The sequence below is a fragment of the Pseudorca crassidens genome, chromosome 20, assembly GCF_039906515.1.
Source record: "Pseudorca crassidens isolate mPseCra1 chromosome 20, mPseCra1.hap1, whole genome shotgun sequence".
Classification (NCBI taxonomy): domain Eukaryota; kingdom Metazoa; phylum Chordata; class Mammalia; order Artiodactyla; family Delphinidae; genus Pseudorca; species Pseudorca crassidens.
The window spans coordinates 35,705,453-35,719,271 of NC_090315.1; the positions used below are offsets into that span (position 1 = coordinate 35,705,453).

Sequence of the window (13,819 nt, forward strand, 5' to 3'; positions counted from 1 at the left end):
ATGCATGCCACAACTAAGGAACCCACCTGCCACAACTAAAGACCCAGCACAACCAAACAAATAAATACATAAATATTTTTAAAAATAAAAAATAAAAGCAATATGAGCCCCTGGGCAAGGTCTGGTCCCTCAGCTCCTTACCTGTAAGCCATGGTCCATTATCGCAGAGACCAGGATGCATTCTGGGGAGGATGCTTGGAGTTTGGCAAGAACAGCTCCGCCAGAGGTGCAGGGGCCAGGCCAGTGCCAGCCATGACAGCCAGGGGCCTCCTTCTGGCCTGTGCTGCGGTCTCTCTCCCACCGTCCCCTCTGCAGGGCCCAGATATTGGAGCTCAGCCTCACCAGGGCCAGAACCACGAACATGACGGCCCCGGCCCAGCTCACCCTGTCAGGCTGTGGGAGCAGAATCTTCCAAACTGGAGAATGCAGTAGCCTATATCCTGGAATTTTCTGCTTGGTTCACCAGTTCCTAGGGGGACCAGCAGTGGCTTCGGTGTGGAACAAGGTGGGCATTCAGTCTTTAGTCCAGTAATTAAAAGCCTTTGAGGACAGGATCTTCAGCTTCCAGGGGGATGTCCCAGGTCGCAAGCAGGGTTTTTAAAATGTCACCTGTTGAGTTTTCTACCCAACGTGTCTCCTCTTTGGTCCATTCCATCTTGAAAAGAATTAGAATTCTAGAGCAGGAGGGCAAAATAAAGTAAATTAGGCTCTCGACATTCAAGTGGGAACTCAAGATGTCCAAAATTGAACCTTAATTTTCATGCCTCTGAAATCCTGCTTCATTCCCCAGCCTTCCCATCCCAGCTAATAACAACCGCATCTTTCCCGAGACTCAAGTGGAAACTGCAGGCGTCTTAGACTCTTACTCTCTTTCACACCCCACAGCCTCTCAGTTACAACTCCTGGCAGTTCCTCCTTCAAATGTCATCCAGAATCTGACCACTTCTCCCCACCTCTACTGCGCCCACCATCTCTGTCTGGGCTCCTGCAATAGGTCTCCCACCTCCGGCCCTTAACCCACTGTTGTCACTCCTCAACTCAACACCAGACCGATTGACCCTGTGAAAATTAAAGCTGAATCGTGTTACCTCCTGCTCAGAGCCTTTGGCGGCCGCCATATCCCTCCAAGGAGAAGCCAGCTCTTCCAGGGACGCTTGAGACCTCTCTGCTCCAAGCCCTCACTGTTCCCCAGTCCTCCAATCTGCCCCTGAAATAAGTCAGGCACACTGAGGGCCTTTGCACGAGTTGTTTCCTCTGCCTGATACTCTTTCCTCATGGAAATAATCCACCTGGCTTCCTCCCTCCCCGCCTTCACACATGCTCAGATGTCTTTGCCTTAAAGAGGCTTACCCTGACCTTATTGAAGATAAAAACTCAACCCTCACCTTCCACCTCCACCCCCGAGCTCTCCTGCCGTCCCTTACCTGCTCTGGTTTTTCTTTTCTTCCTTCGTAGCACTTAACACCCCTGACCTGCTAAATAATGCACTTATTTGTTGTGCCTGGTGTTCATTATCCGCTTTCCTCTGTGAGACAGAGTAAGTCCTACCACAGGTGAAGACCTTTCTCTATTTTGTTTCCTAGTATATCTCAGGCAGCTGGACCGAGCCTGGCTCATAGAAAGGGTTCAGTAAATATTTGTGAAATGAAGGTGAGGCCCTGCAAAACACAGAATTTCTGCTAAACAAAGATGAGAAAGAGAGGAGAAGAGATGTTTTGGACTTTCCTGCCCCTCAGGGAGATGAGATGGGAAGAGGGAATCGGGGAGGGGCTGGAGAGACCACGCAGGCACCCCCCGTAGCCACTCATAAACCTATGCCCACCCCCACCCAAACAGAGAGGGGAGGACCTTGACCCCTAAGGTCTGGTGGCTGGGTGGAAGGAGACCTCCACCCCTGTCCCCAGGTGCAGCTGGGCAGTGGGGGACCCCCCATCCCGGGTCCTCAGCTACCCTGAGAGCACTGTGACCCTGAAATCCGGCAGAGAGAAGCAGACAGAGCTGTAGGATGCCTCTTTCCCTACCTGTGGCCTCCCAGCTGCCTCCAATCTGGTGGTGGGCTCTTCCAGGCATTCAGCTTTCTAAATAGAAATATCTACTGCTGAAAAAAGCAAAGGATTGAGAGTGATGCTAAGAGAAGCAGCCTCTCTGCAAATGCTGGAGTGCCAAGTTCGGCTGGGACACCTCACCACCAGGCCTAGACAGGATGGCACTGTTCACCCCACACAAGTGCAAATTCAGTCTATCCTGGCCCTGACTCTTTAATGAATCTGGTCACAGCCTGTCCTCCCTCCTCTCTCTCCCTCTCCATCTGGGTGTTAACAAGAAAAGCAGATTAGAAATGTCACTTCCATGGCTGGTTCAAAGCTGCACGACCGGTCCACGTGCGTTCCATGCTGGCAGGTCCAATTTCCTTCCCCCAGAAAACACTCAGGTACTCGGTTTTGAGTAAACCTTCTACTTATATAAATTTTGTGAGCTCGACTATGACTCAGGGTAACTATTTTATGAGCAAAACCAAGAAATGACCAATAAAAAGGAGTTTGTTTTCCTTTGTGTTTGCAAATGGAGTCCGTGCATGTCAAACACACACAGGGCTGCCCAATTTTCTATTATAACCAGGGGAGGTGAGTCCTGTAAGGGGATTTGCAGAGGGTATGGGTGAATAAGAGAAGATTGACTTCTTTTTCGTCATCTTATTGTTCAAGAGTAAATACTTTTAGGTTAAGTCCTGATGCTAGAAGAGTCCTTTGCTAAACAATTTTTAAATACTCTGAAAAATTATTATTAGGGCATCTTTGTTGTTAATTATAAAATAAATCAGAAGCCAAAGTTTTATTGTCAATCCATTGTTTTATATCGAATGCCCTGAAACTGCTATGCGTTTTGAGACGTCCACTAAAGCCATAAGCTCATTTTATCCACATGGGTGTTCATTTGTTATTATGATGCCCTTGGGAAGTAAGAAGTGTCCTGGAATGATTGTTATTTCGTCATTGTTTTCTCTAGCATGAAGCTGGAAGTGAACAGGAGTGATTTAACTACAGAAGGAGGACCACACAGAGAGCTGAAATTCAGGACCAGCGTCAAGATGCCTCATGAATCTCATTTTCAGTCCTGTGTACTTACTGACCACTAACGCGTCTCTAAAGAGAAGCCCGAGGAATGACCACATCGTGTGTTTAACAGAAACATTTACCACAACTTAGGACTTTCTGCTTGTGATAACTTTAGCCGGAAAGAAAAACTGCAGAGGTTTATATACTTTTCAAGGTATTTGTTAGAAGAAAAAAAAAATCTCAAGAATTGAGGCAGTGGAGGCAGTGACCTTAAACTTTGTTTTGTTTTCAACGCGGAAAATAATCACATGAAATTAAGCTTTGCAAGAACATTTCTACTATGATTTAATTTCAACTTTTTCTCCCCTCAGTGAAACATTAACCCTAGAATCCTAACAATATTCTCTTTAGATGTCATGACAAGTAACCCACTTTTTAAGGGCTTTTTAATAAGCAGTCAGCAATAGTGCTGAGTGATCAGATGGTATGAGGGATTAGCAGAGAGGTTAGCAAGAAGCTTTAAAGGTTTATACCTGGAGCGCCATTAGTCAGAAATTGGGCCGCACTGTTGGAAGCAAAAACCAATTAACCAATTGAAGACACTTAACCATAGCAGTTTCTGGTAACTGGTGATCTCAGAAGAAAGGGTAAGTTGTAAATAAGCACAGCAATGAAACCCAGTTTTCACACATCATTTATTCCCGACAGACCAGTTTAATTGAGATGAATTACCTTGCAGATAATGACAATAGAAGTTACACACACCAGATCAATGGAGATCAACTGCTGTGTGTGTGTATCTGTGAAGGCACTCATTTTGTCACTCCCGGTGGAATTATCTTAAAGCACTTAGTCAAGCGCTCGGTGGGTGCGCAGTGGAACTTTCTGAAGAATCTGAAAGTCAGTACAGTCTGTTAAACTAGTTATCGCCCTGTTTTTTAGGAATGAAAGATATAAACTTACTGCTTCTAGAACAGATGTTGAGTAGAGGCGCTTAGGATGAGTGTTTAATGTTCTTCACAGCGCGATGCTAAGACTCAAAGGATTTCCAGTGGTTCACTCTTGTTTGTAATGTGAAATTTTTGAAGAAACGACTTTTCCTCTGCCGCTTAGTAGTGGTAATCTCTGAGTAACAAGCACACTGTGAAAATACCTGGACAAACCTAAGATATATGATTCCTTAAAGAATGTCATCCACTGTGTTAGACACTCAGCAGGATACTTTCATTGGAGAAATTCACACGCTTCAGTTGTGGGAAACTTCCTGTGTTATTTGCTACTTTCCTGCCCTCCATTTTTCTTAGTTCTCTCTAGAATTCCTTTAGGTCTGTTTTTTTTTAATTTCTGATTTGATTCTACCTTTCTTTTCTATTTTTCATCGCTCTCTTTTTGTTCTAGCTCATGAGAAATGTCCTCAAGTTTATCTTCCAACCCACCTACTGATTTCCCCCTCACGTTATATTTTTAATTCCCCAGAGGTTGCTGTTTTTTGAATATTCAGTTTTAAAAGAACATTTCAAGACTGTATTTGCATCTCATCACTCCGGGACTATTAATCATAGGGTAGTTTTTTTTCCTCTCTCTCTCTTTTCTGCTGCCTGGATTGTCTGTTTTTTCTCTCTTTTCTCCTGTTTTATTGCGGTATCTGTGTTTCAGATACAGACTTCCTGTTAAGTATTCTTGACTTTCTGTTTATATTTCAGGATGGAGCACTATAAAGTCAATTGGAAATTGCTGTATGGGAAGAGCTTGTGACTGGAGGACTTCCTGCAGGGGGATGGAGTGGGGATCGGGACCTTTCACTGGAGAGCCTCCATTGTCAGTTCCATTAGGGCCTTTCTCTTGAGCTGGTCAACTTTCCCGGAAGTGAATAGTCCTGTCTCTGGCCTAGGTTGGGTAATAATCCTGGCTACTGATATTCTGAGACCTAAGAGAGGAAGCAAGGCCACGTGCCTCATTGTTCCGAGTCAGAGTCTCACTTGATCCCTGGTTTGGGTTCAGTGCCTCAACAACCCACCCCTCTGTGCCAGGTGTCTCCAAGTCCAGATTCCTTAACATCTTTTGTCTGCTGTGGTTTCCTCTTCTATTATCTTCATCCTTATGTGGTTTTGCTTTTCAAATCCTTTATAGTCATTTCATTTGGGTTCAGGACAGAATGAAGATGAATGCACATGCTGCAGCCTCCATGCTTAACCAGCAGTCCTACTCATTCATATTTTACTCCAAGAGGTTTAAGGCAAAGCACATTCATAGTAGGATCAATAGTTGTTCTGTGAGCTCCAATGAGCTCAACTGGGGCAGAGTAAAGAAAACCACATGGTGGGGACTTTCCAGGTGGTCCAGTGGTTAAGAATCCACCTTCCAATGCAGGGGACGCGTGTTCGATCCCTGGTCAGGGAACTAAGATCCCACATGCCGCAGGGCAACTAAGCCCGGTGCCGCAACTACTGAGCCCACGCACTCTGGAGCCTGCGCGCCACAACTAGAGACTGTCTGTGCACCTCAACTAGAGAAGCCCGCACACCGCAACAAAGAGCACATGCCAAAACAAAAGATCCCGCATGCCGCAACAAAGATCCCGTGTGCCACAATTAAGACCCGACGCAGCCAAACTAATAAACAGATATAAAAAAAAAGAAAAAGTCCATATGGTGAAAAGATTTCTACATTCCACTGAAGCCGTGGAACATCACATTGCAGGCGGCAAGAAGTGTGGTCCAAGCAGCTGGCTCTTCTCAGCGGACACACATGACAATGTTCACGGCAGTGTGGAGGGGCAGGAGGGCACCATGTGATCAAACAAACCCTCTCCCACAGGTAAAATATTTTCGAGCTCAGGGAGTAGGAAGACCGGTCACTAATGTGTTTAGACAATCAAAAAGTGAGGATGAGCTTCTGGGTACAAATCCCGGCAGAGTGGGCTTCCTCACAGCAGCCCAGGCCTGAGAGCTCTTCCGTTCCATATATGACAGCTCCTTCCCACCCTTGAGCTCAGGCGTCACCTTCTCAGAGAAGCCTCCCTTAACTGCTCTGTCTAAACTAAGTACTTGTTCGATATGAATAATGAAGCGGAGCCCATAACCTGAGTTGCAGCTTCCTCATTTGTAATGGGGAGAGTCAATACTCTCTTTAGACCTGCACGGAGCCCCATCACGTGCTGGCAAAGAGTGAGGCCTGGGGGCGCAGGCGGTAGCCAAAGAGGAGAGCCGAGCAGAGATTTCTTGGCAGGGGAGGATCCCGGAGCGTTAGAGACAAAATAAAAACATACCTGACACGTGGTAAGCCCTCAATAAATGGGAGCTTTCATTACCTCTTAAAGAAAACCCCAGACTTGGAAACCTATGTAGACAAAACAAAGAAATGATCATATGCTTCAAACTTTGAAAGGATCCTCATTCTACCCAGGACATTGCTGTACCTCTCTCTACTCACAGCGCTCCCAGGCATGTTTGAAATAGGATTCAGTCCACAGGACTTTTAATTTTGGATGCCAAGAGACCTTAATAGTAATAGTAAAATTATTACTGCTTGAGTAGGACAAGAGGAAAGGAGGATGGCTCTGGACTTGGAAATTCTTAAAAAGGCCCTCCAGGGAAAAGTGACAGCTCAGGGCCGACCCAGAGCAGCCCCCCAAACTCTGCCATTCCACCTACAAAGAAAGGCACAGCTCCCCAGCAAGCAGGCCACTTCGGGCTGGTCTTAGCAACGATGGGTCAGGAGAGAAAGACGATGCCCCCAGCCATCATCAATGGTGGCAGCCCGAAGAAAAGTGCTCTGGTGGAAACAGAATTTGGACAAATAAAAGGAAAGCATCAGTGGCATGGTCCAGAAGGGGAGGAGGATGGAGATGGTGGCAAGGAGAGGTCTATTTCTTCCTAATTCTAATCAGTCGCTGCTGAGGGAGGACAATGGGGCGGTGTATTCATAATCCTTTTAAGTCGGGTGGGAGGGTTGCTCTCCGGGAGGATTTTCTGTACTTCAACTTGGAATGCCACTGAATTGCATTTTTCAAATAATTTCCAAAATGTTATCCAAGTAATATATGCATTTAATTAAAATAATTTCTTCAATGCTTTATAAGTAATTCAAGCACCAGAATTGTAACAACCCTCTAAGGATAAGGATTACAGGCCCAATCACTGTTTTTCAAAGAGAAGACGGTCGCTTCCACTCCTGAAATCTCCCTCACACAACACCTTCCCCGGCCAGCCCTACTGCCACCCCGACCTCGTGCTGCTCTGTGACACCAGCCTCCACCTCTGAGGCTTCCTTGCCTCTGGGCTTCCATGCAGCTGCCAGGGTGCTCTCTCTGGAAAGCAAATCTGTCCACGCCATTCTCTGAGCATGGACATTCTCTGAGCTCTACTTTTTCCTGGGCCGTCCCACCAGATAAAGTGTGTAACACCTCAGGCGAGGCCTTCGGAGGCCGGTCCCCTCCTTCCAGGATTGCCAGCTGTCCCTTTGCCCTGTGCCCTCTGGGCATCAGCCACAGCAGCTGCTCTCCAGCAGCCTCTCCTCCTTCTCTCTTGCTCTTCTCTGCCTGCGAGGCCCTTCCTTCCATTTCTCAGCCCCCATGACCCTATGTGTCCTTCAGCCTCTAACGTTCCCTCACTGAAATCTTCCCTTTAAATTCCTCATGCAGCTGGTTGCAAATTCCTCTAAGTGACCAGACTGTACTATCATCACTTCTATGAAAGCATCTTTGATTTAAGGTGTGATTTTTTTCCCTTCGTTTCTATATTCCCTAAGAGAACGTGAGTTCCCAGGATCCTTATCTGATTTGTTTGTTTTTAATTATCGCCAGCGCCTGGCACTGTGCAAAGCAAAAAGGAAGCATTCGACAGCTGTTTCTTGGATGAACGAATGAGTGAATGAATGGTACCTGGTAAATGATACCTTGCAGCTGTCAGAATGCTCTTTCTGCACAGCAAATCTGGCTGACTCACTCTCTGAGCTTTACTCCTTCCTGGGCTCCTTCTCAGGTGATGAGGTTACAGTGGGAGCTATTAACAAACAGGAGGAGGGGAGAAGGGGGAGGAGAAGAAGAAGAAAAGTCTAGGGGACTCTGACACATTGCTTATTTTCACTGAGTTTCAGTTTCCTCGTTTGTAAAACGGAAGTGCTGCTCAGATTACCTTTGAAGGGATCTTCCTGTTCTCAGGTTCAGCCCTCTTGACTCCTCCAATAACTACTTTCCTGAGTCTCTGGCAGCTATAACCAACTAGATGGTCTTAGCACCATCTAGTGATACACAGGCACAGCAGCAGTGAGGAGACAGGCGGAGGGGTAGAGGATAGACGGGAGAAGGAAACCTCAAGCGTAGTTATTTCATGAGGCGGCAAGAAATGAGGCCAAATGTGAAGTTAAATCAAGAGGCCTAACTTCAGTGACTTTAAGTCCTTTCACCTGGTGATGGAATAACTAACCTCGGAACACATACGAAGCAGCCAGTTAGGAGGTCTGAAACACGAAGACGACAACAAAACAGTTCCTGAGTCCTCCTGTTCTTTTATCAATGTGCTGCTTGTTATCCTAATTAAATCCTTACCTTGGGAGGAAAGGTACTTTGGAAGCACCTGTGGCGTAGAACTCTAATAACCCGGTAAAACCACACACTAAGTATTTGATTTAAAATGTACACATTTTTTCAAATTTCTGTTTTTACCTTCATCGGAGTGTGATAAGAAACGTTAAAAATCCAAATACTGCCAGTTAACACTGTAGAAAATATTAGGGACAATTCTGAGAGAAGCAGCAAAACCCCAGTGTCTAAATAACGCTCATGTGTAAGTTCCATTAAAACGTACTGACCTAAAGACTTTATTAACCTGATATTTGATTTCTAAATTAATTTCTAGTTGCCAAAAACAAGAATCAACCAACCAGCTGAACAAACACATAAAACGTTTTTTAAAAATTGAACATACACTGAGGAGAATGACACTGAAACAACTCTCTGGGCAAAGCAAACATTTCAAAGGATAGGTATCTTATAGACACTTAAGAACATTTTAAAGGGTAGGTATTTTATAGACACAAGCATATAAGGGCCCTTGAATGGGGAGGAGAGAAATCAGTCCTACACTTAAACCATCTCTTTAGAGATGGGAGATCCTATTGTAGTGCGTAATTATACTTGCAAATAGTAATAACCTATATCTGCAGAGCACATTACTTTATAAACCTGTTCTTATTCATCCTACCTCATTGAGGTCTGATAGAATCTTGCTAACTATTGATGAATACATTACACGGGAAGAAATTATTATTGCATGACCCCAGATATGCATATGGTACGACATTGAAACTGGACCATTGCACTGCGGTGACCCTATTTTGCAAACCCAAAATAAGGCCCCTCGTAATGACAAGAACGTATGTGCCCATAGAGACAGAAGGGAAACTGGAACTGCCAATACACATCACCTGCAGATTACTGCTTTCTTGGGAAATTCATAATCTAGAAGTGTTAAAAGGCAGAAGCTACAGAAGGAAAACCAGTCAGTCTCTTTATGACTGGAATCAGAATCCAGTGGGTAGGTCTGGGAGACAGCTTTGAAGGAAGGGCATTAACAACATAAAAGAATGTAGCGAGTTATGGATGATGGACTTATGAGACAGGTCTGTGCCTGATTTCTGTATTTTACCTGCCATTAAATGCACGCCTTAACCTGTAAGCTTACCAGATGTACCTCGTTTATGCCTGACAGTTACATAAAGGATGATGTTTTCTTTGGATCAGCTCAATTTTATCTGACAAATTCAAAGAGAGTTTCAAACATACAGAGCTGAAAAACAAACTTGCCATAAACAGAATACTGAAATTCTAATAATGCTTAAATATGTAACCAAAACCGTTGAGAAGGCCCATTTGCCCAGTGCAAAGCGTCAAACAAGGAAAACACCTGCGATTAATTTCATGGTGCTTTAAAATATATTAGGTTATTGTGAACAATTACCTTCTGAACTGGCACCCATTGAAATGTAAATATTTCTTATTCTCCACCCCCCATTTTTTTTATCCTGAAATTTCGTTTGGAAATTGTATATCCATAGATGTCACAGTCATTACCTCTTCTTTGTTGATAAGGGTGCTCTGCTTAGAGGATTTTATGAGAGTTATTTTCCCTGTAATGAAGACTCAGCAATTCAAGCCTGTCTTTTCAGCTTGCTGCATATAAGTGTCCTTTGATTAATGGACATGTCGACTCCATGAGCTGATCTCCGACAACAAAGGCTCAGCTGAAAAATGTCACTTCTTATCCTGGTTGCCCGAGCACTTCTCGTTTCCAAGCTTTGTGCATATACCAGATGTACCTAGTATTTCATTTGGGTTTTGTTTTTAATAATAAGGCAAGTTACATTCAAGTAGATAATTGAATTATTTAATTCAATCGAAATAATTTCTTTTGTTCAAATTAAGCCCTTCATGTGATGGAGGATTTTTTTTCCCCTTTCTGTTTTTCCACTACTATCAGCTGAACTGCTACCTAGCCATTTAAATCAATGTATAGATCAATACAAACAACATTAATTTTTTTTGCTGGATTCCTTCTGGAGATAAAGGCTTGCAAGAATAGAATTGCTTGAGAGGGGAAAAAAATAAGTCCTTAAATAAAAATATTTTGCTTTAGTAAGTCAAAGGCATAGAATCAGTTAAAAGCTAAGGCTGTGTGCTTAGTCAGTTTTGCTTGTGCTTTTGTGTTGTCAGATTCCATTTCAGGGGAAGAATCAGAACTCTCAGATTACAAATGAGCAGAATTATGGGCTACTCCAAGCTTCTAGATAGGCAATATTCTTGAAAAATTACATAATTTGGGGGGTAGAAACATATCAGGGGAATTATGAAGACAAGTTGTCCCAAAATTATAAACCACGGGACTACCTCAAAAAATGTATTCCACAATGTGAATAAAGGAAAGTACCAAATGCCATGCTGGGGCTCAAAGAAAAGAAGGAAAGCAAAAAACTCTTCTTTCAGTGCCTGCAGGGGATACATATAAAATGCAGACCTCAAAGGAAACAAGGCCTGGAGTATGGGTCCATGCATACATCATTTCCATAGCCATAAAACTCTAAAAGGTTATAAAATAAGAAGAAAGGGAATGTAAACCTAGAGCCCAGATGGCTGGACACCAGCATCCAGTGGAAAGGAAGCAGAGGGTGGCATTCCAGGGCTAGCACACGAGGATGAGAAGGCTAAGATGAAGCAGGGACATCCAAGTCACACAAATACCAAATCTAAGCAACATCAAGACTAAAGATCAAACACCCAATAAAGAACCAATGACAGGGACTTCCCTGGCGGCACAGTGGTTAAGAATCCGCCTGCCAATGCAGGGGACACGGGTTCGAGCCCTGGTCTGGGAAGATCCTACATGCCGCGGAGCAACTAAGCCCGTGCGCCAAAACTACTGAAGCCGCACGTCTAGAGCCTGTGCTCCGCAGCAAGAGAAGCCACCGCAGTGAGAAGCCCGCGCAACGCAAGGAAGAGTAGCCCCCGCTCGCTGCAACTAGAGAAAGCCCGCGCACAGCAACCCAACGCAGCCATAAATAAATAAATAAGTTAAAAAAAGAACCAATGACAACGCATGGGGCACTAGCATTCTAATGGCACTGAGATCAGCAGTTCTGTGCTAAGTATGAGTAATAAAACACTCAACTGAATACAATATAAGAAAGCTCACTGAAGATCCCACAAATATGCAGCTTACTAATACATAGGATTAAAAGAGAATTAAGCAAGCTTTCAGCAGAAACGAAAGTTTGTGATGAAACAAAACATTAAAGAAACACATAAATTTTCTACAGCTGACCAGTTCCTTATTCTGTTATATTTTTTTCTAAAAGAGTAATCGCCTCTTCTCTTAGATATCCTGCAAACATCAACAAGGAGTTGCTGAACAACTCCAAATCCCCAAGCATACATAGCTTCGAGTGCTGTTTGTTAGTTGTGTCACTCAACGTCATATCATTGGCTGACAAATTAAGAGAACTATTCTTTTCTTTCATGCTAGCAATCTCATGCAGATATCGTTAGGGTTCCGCTATTAAACATGGGTGGGTGTCCACTGATTTCCTTCTAAACAAGTCTGGGAGATGCTGATTCAACAAGCGTTATTCTTTTTTCAGTTTATTGTTTTCAGGGGTATTACTCATATCTGGAAGAATTATCTCAGATTGCAATGGATAATTCAAATCTGAATCATACGAAGTTTCTAATCTCCTTTTTTAGTCTTCAAAAATTTCTTTTCCATAGACATCATGTAGTGATCCAAAGGAGTAATTTTAAAAAGGATCTACCTACATCCTCAGGTCTATCCTTTGAAGTAAATTTAGATTCTGATAGAATGCAAAGTATTATTTTTTGGTACAAACTTTTGTGGCTCTTACTTCTTCCTGGTAGCTTTCTTTCCTGGTGGGTGCTATTAATTACAAATTTGCCCAAAGTCATCCAATATAGTATCCTCCATGGAATTCAGGTCAATCTGACTTTAAAATGTTTTAAACATGGAAGTTTTCAGTATTACATGAATTATTCATTTGGACCTGTCTGGGAACATTTCAAGTTCTTTTTTTCCTTTCTTTAAGGAGCAGAACACTTGGGGTTTCAGAAATCTGGAAACGTGAAAGGGGGTGGTTGACCACCCGCAGTCTGTATGCATGTTTTTATAGAGACTATGGGGAAATAAAACTTCCCTGAATTTCTCAGGGAAAAAGCCCTGGCCTCCGGAGACTCTTCACATACCATGATAATTAGATCTGTAGTCATTTGTCAAGTTAATTGCTCACCTCTGAAAGGATGATAAAGTTCCTCTTATCTCAGGGAGAGGCCAAAGGGCTCCAGCTGGGCCCAGGTCCCTAGGTTAAGCCCCAGGGTGCCAGAAGACTTCAGGGTCATCTCCCCAGGTATTTACTTCAAAAGAGAAGTTCCAGAACTTGGAGACTGTCCTAGACAGTAAAAGCAGAGACACTGACGGCTGTCTAGCTCCTGGAAAGACTGTTTACATACCAAAGCATTGGAGTTAGGTTTCAAGCCCATTTAAGTTTTCCAAGGAGAGTTTCAGAAAGGGAGGGGGACAGTAACCTCCTTCCTTTTTTTTAAGGAAACATTATTTTTCCTTATGCCTCACCTGTGGAGTGTCCAGCTACTTGCATAGGACAACTGATTCCTGGCCAGAGGTGAGGCCTGGTGTAAGTGAAGGCGATGCACTTATTATTCAATTTAAAGCAATTGATAAGAAATCTGGCTCTGAACCAGAACACCTCATGTCTGCATTCCGAAGAAAATTAATAACAATCAATATTAAAAACCAAGCAAGCACTGACAAATGGTTACCCAACTGGGACAGGTCCTTTCCCTCCTCCTCTACCTGCTCTGGAAAAGGGAGGGAGCGGGACATCCAAACAAAAGCCGAGGGCTGCCTCTGCAAGCTGGGAGGTGCCAGGTGCCTGAGGGCCAAGGTCAGCCAGCAGTGGAGGCCACGGCTCTTGTTTACAGTGCAGGAGGTGTAGGTCTCTGCCAACTGGAGTCCCCAGATAAAATTCAGGACACAGTTAAATATGAACTTTGGATAAATAATTTTCTAGCTTAAGTATATCCCAAATATTGCATGGCCCATACTTACGCTAAAAGAACAAAACAAACAAACAAAAACCCTCCTCTACTCATTATTTATCTGAAATTAAGATGTGACCGGACACCCTGTTTTGTTTTTTGTTGTTGTTTTTGGCTGCGCTGCACAGCTGGCGGGATCTTAGCT

General features: G+C 43.8%; 1 long non-coding RNA gene across 1 annotated transcript; it reads right to left on the minus strand.

The window, feature by feature from the left end:
* Nucleotides 1-274: 274 nt before the first annotated feature.
* LOC137215347 (uncharacterized) lies at nucleotides 275-13,097 on the minus strand. The gene is made up of 3 exons (XR_010939267.1): nucleotides 12,849-13,097; nucleotides 1,089-1,207; nucleotides 275-674 (listed from the first exon to the last, which is right to left on the minus strand). It is a non-coding gene; the product is annotated as an uncharacterized lncRNA (long non-coding RNA).
* Between the last annotated feature and the right edge of the window lie 722 nt (nucleotides 13,098-13,819).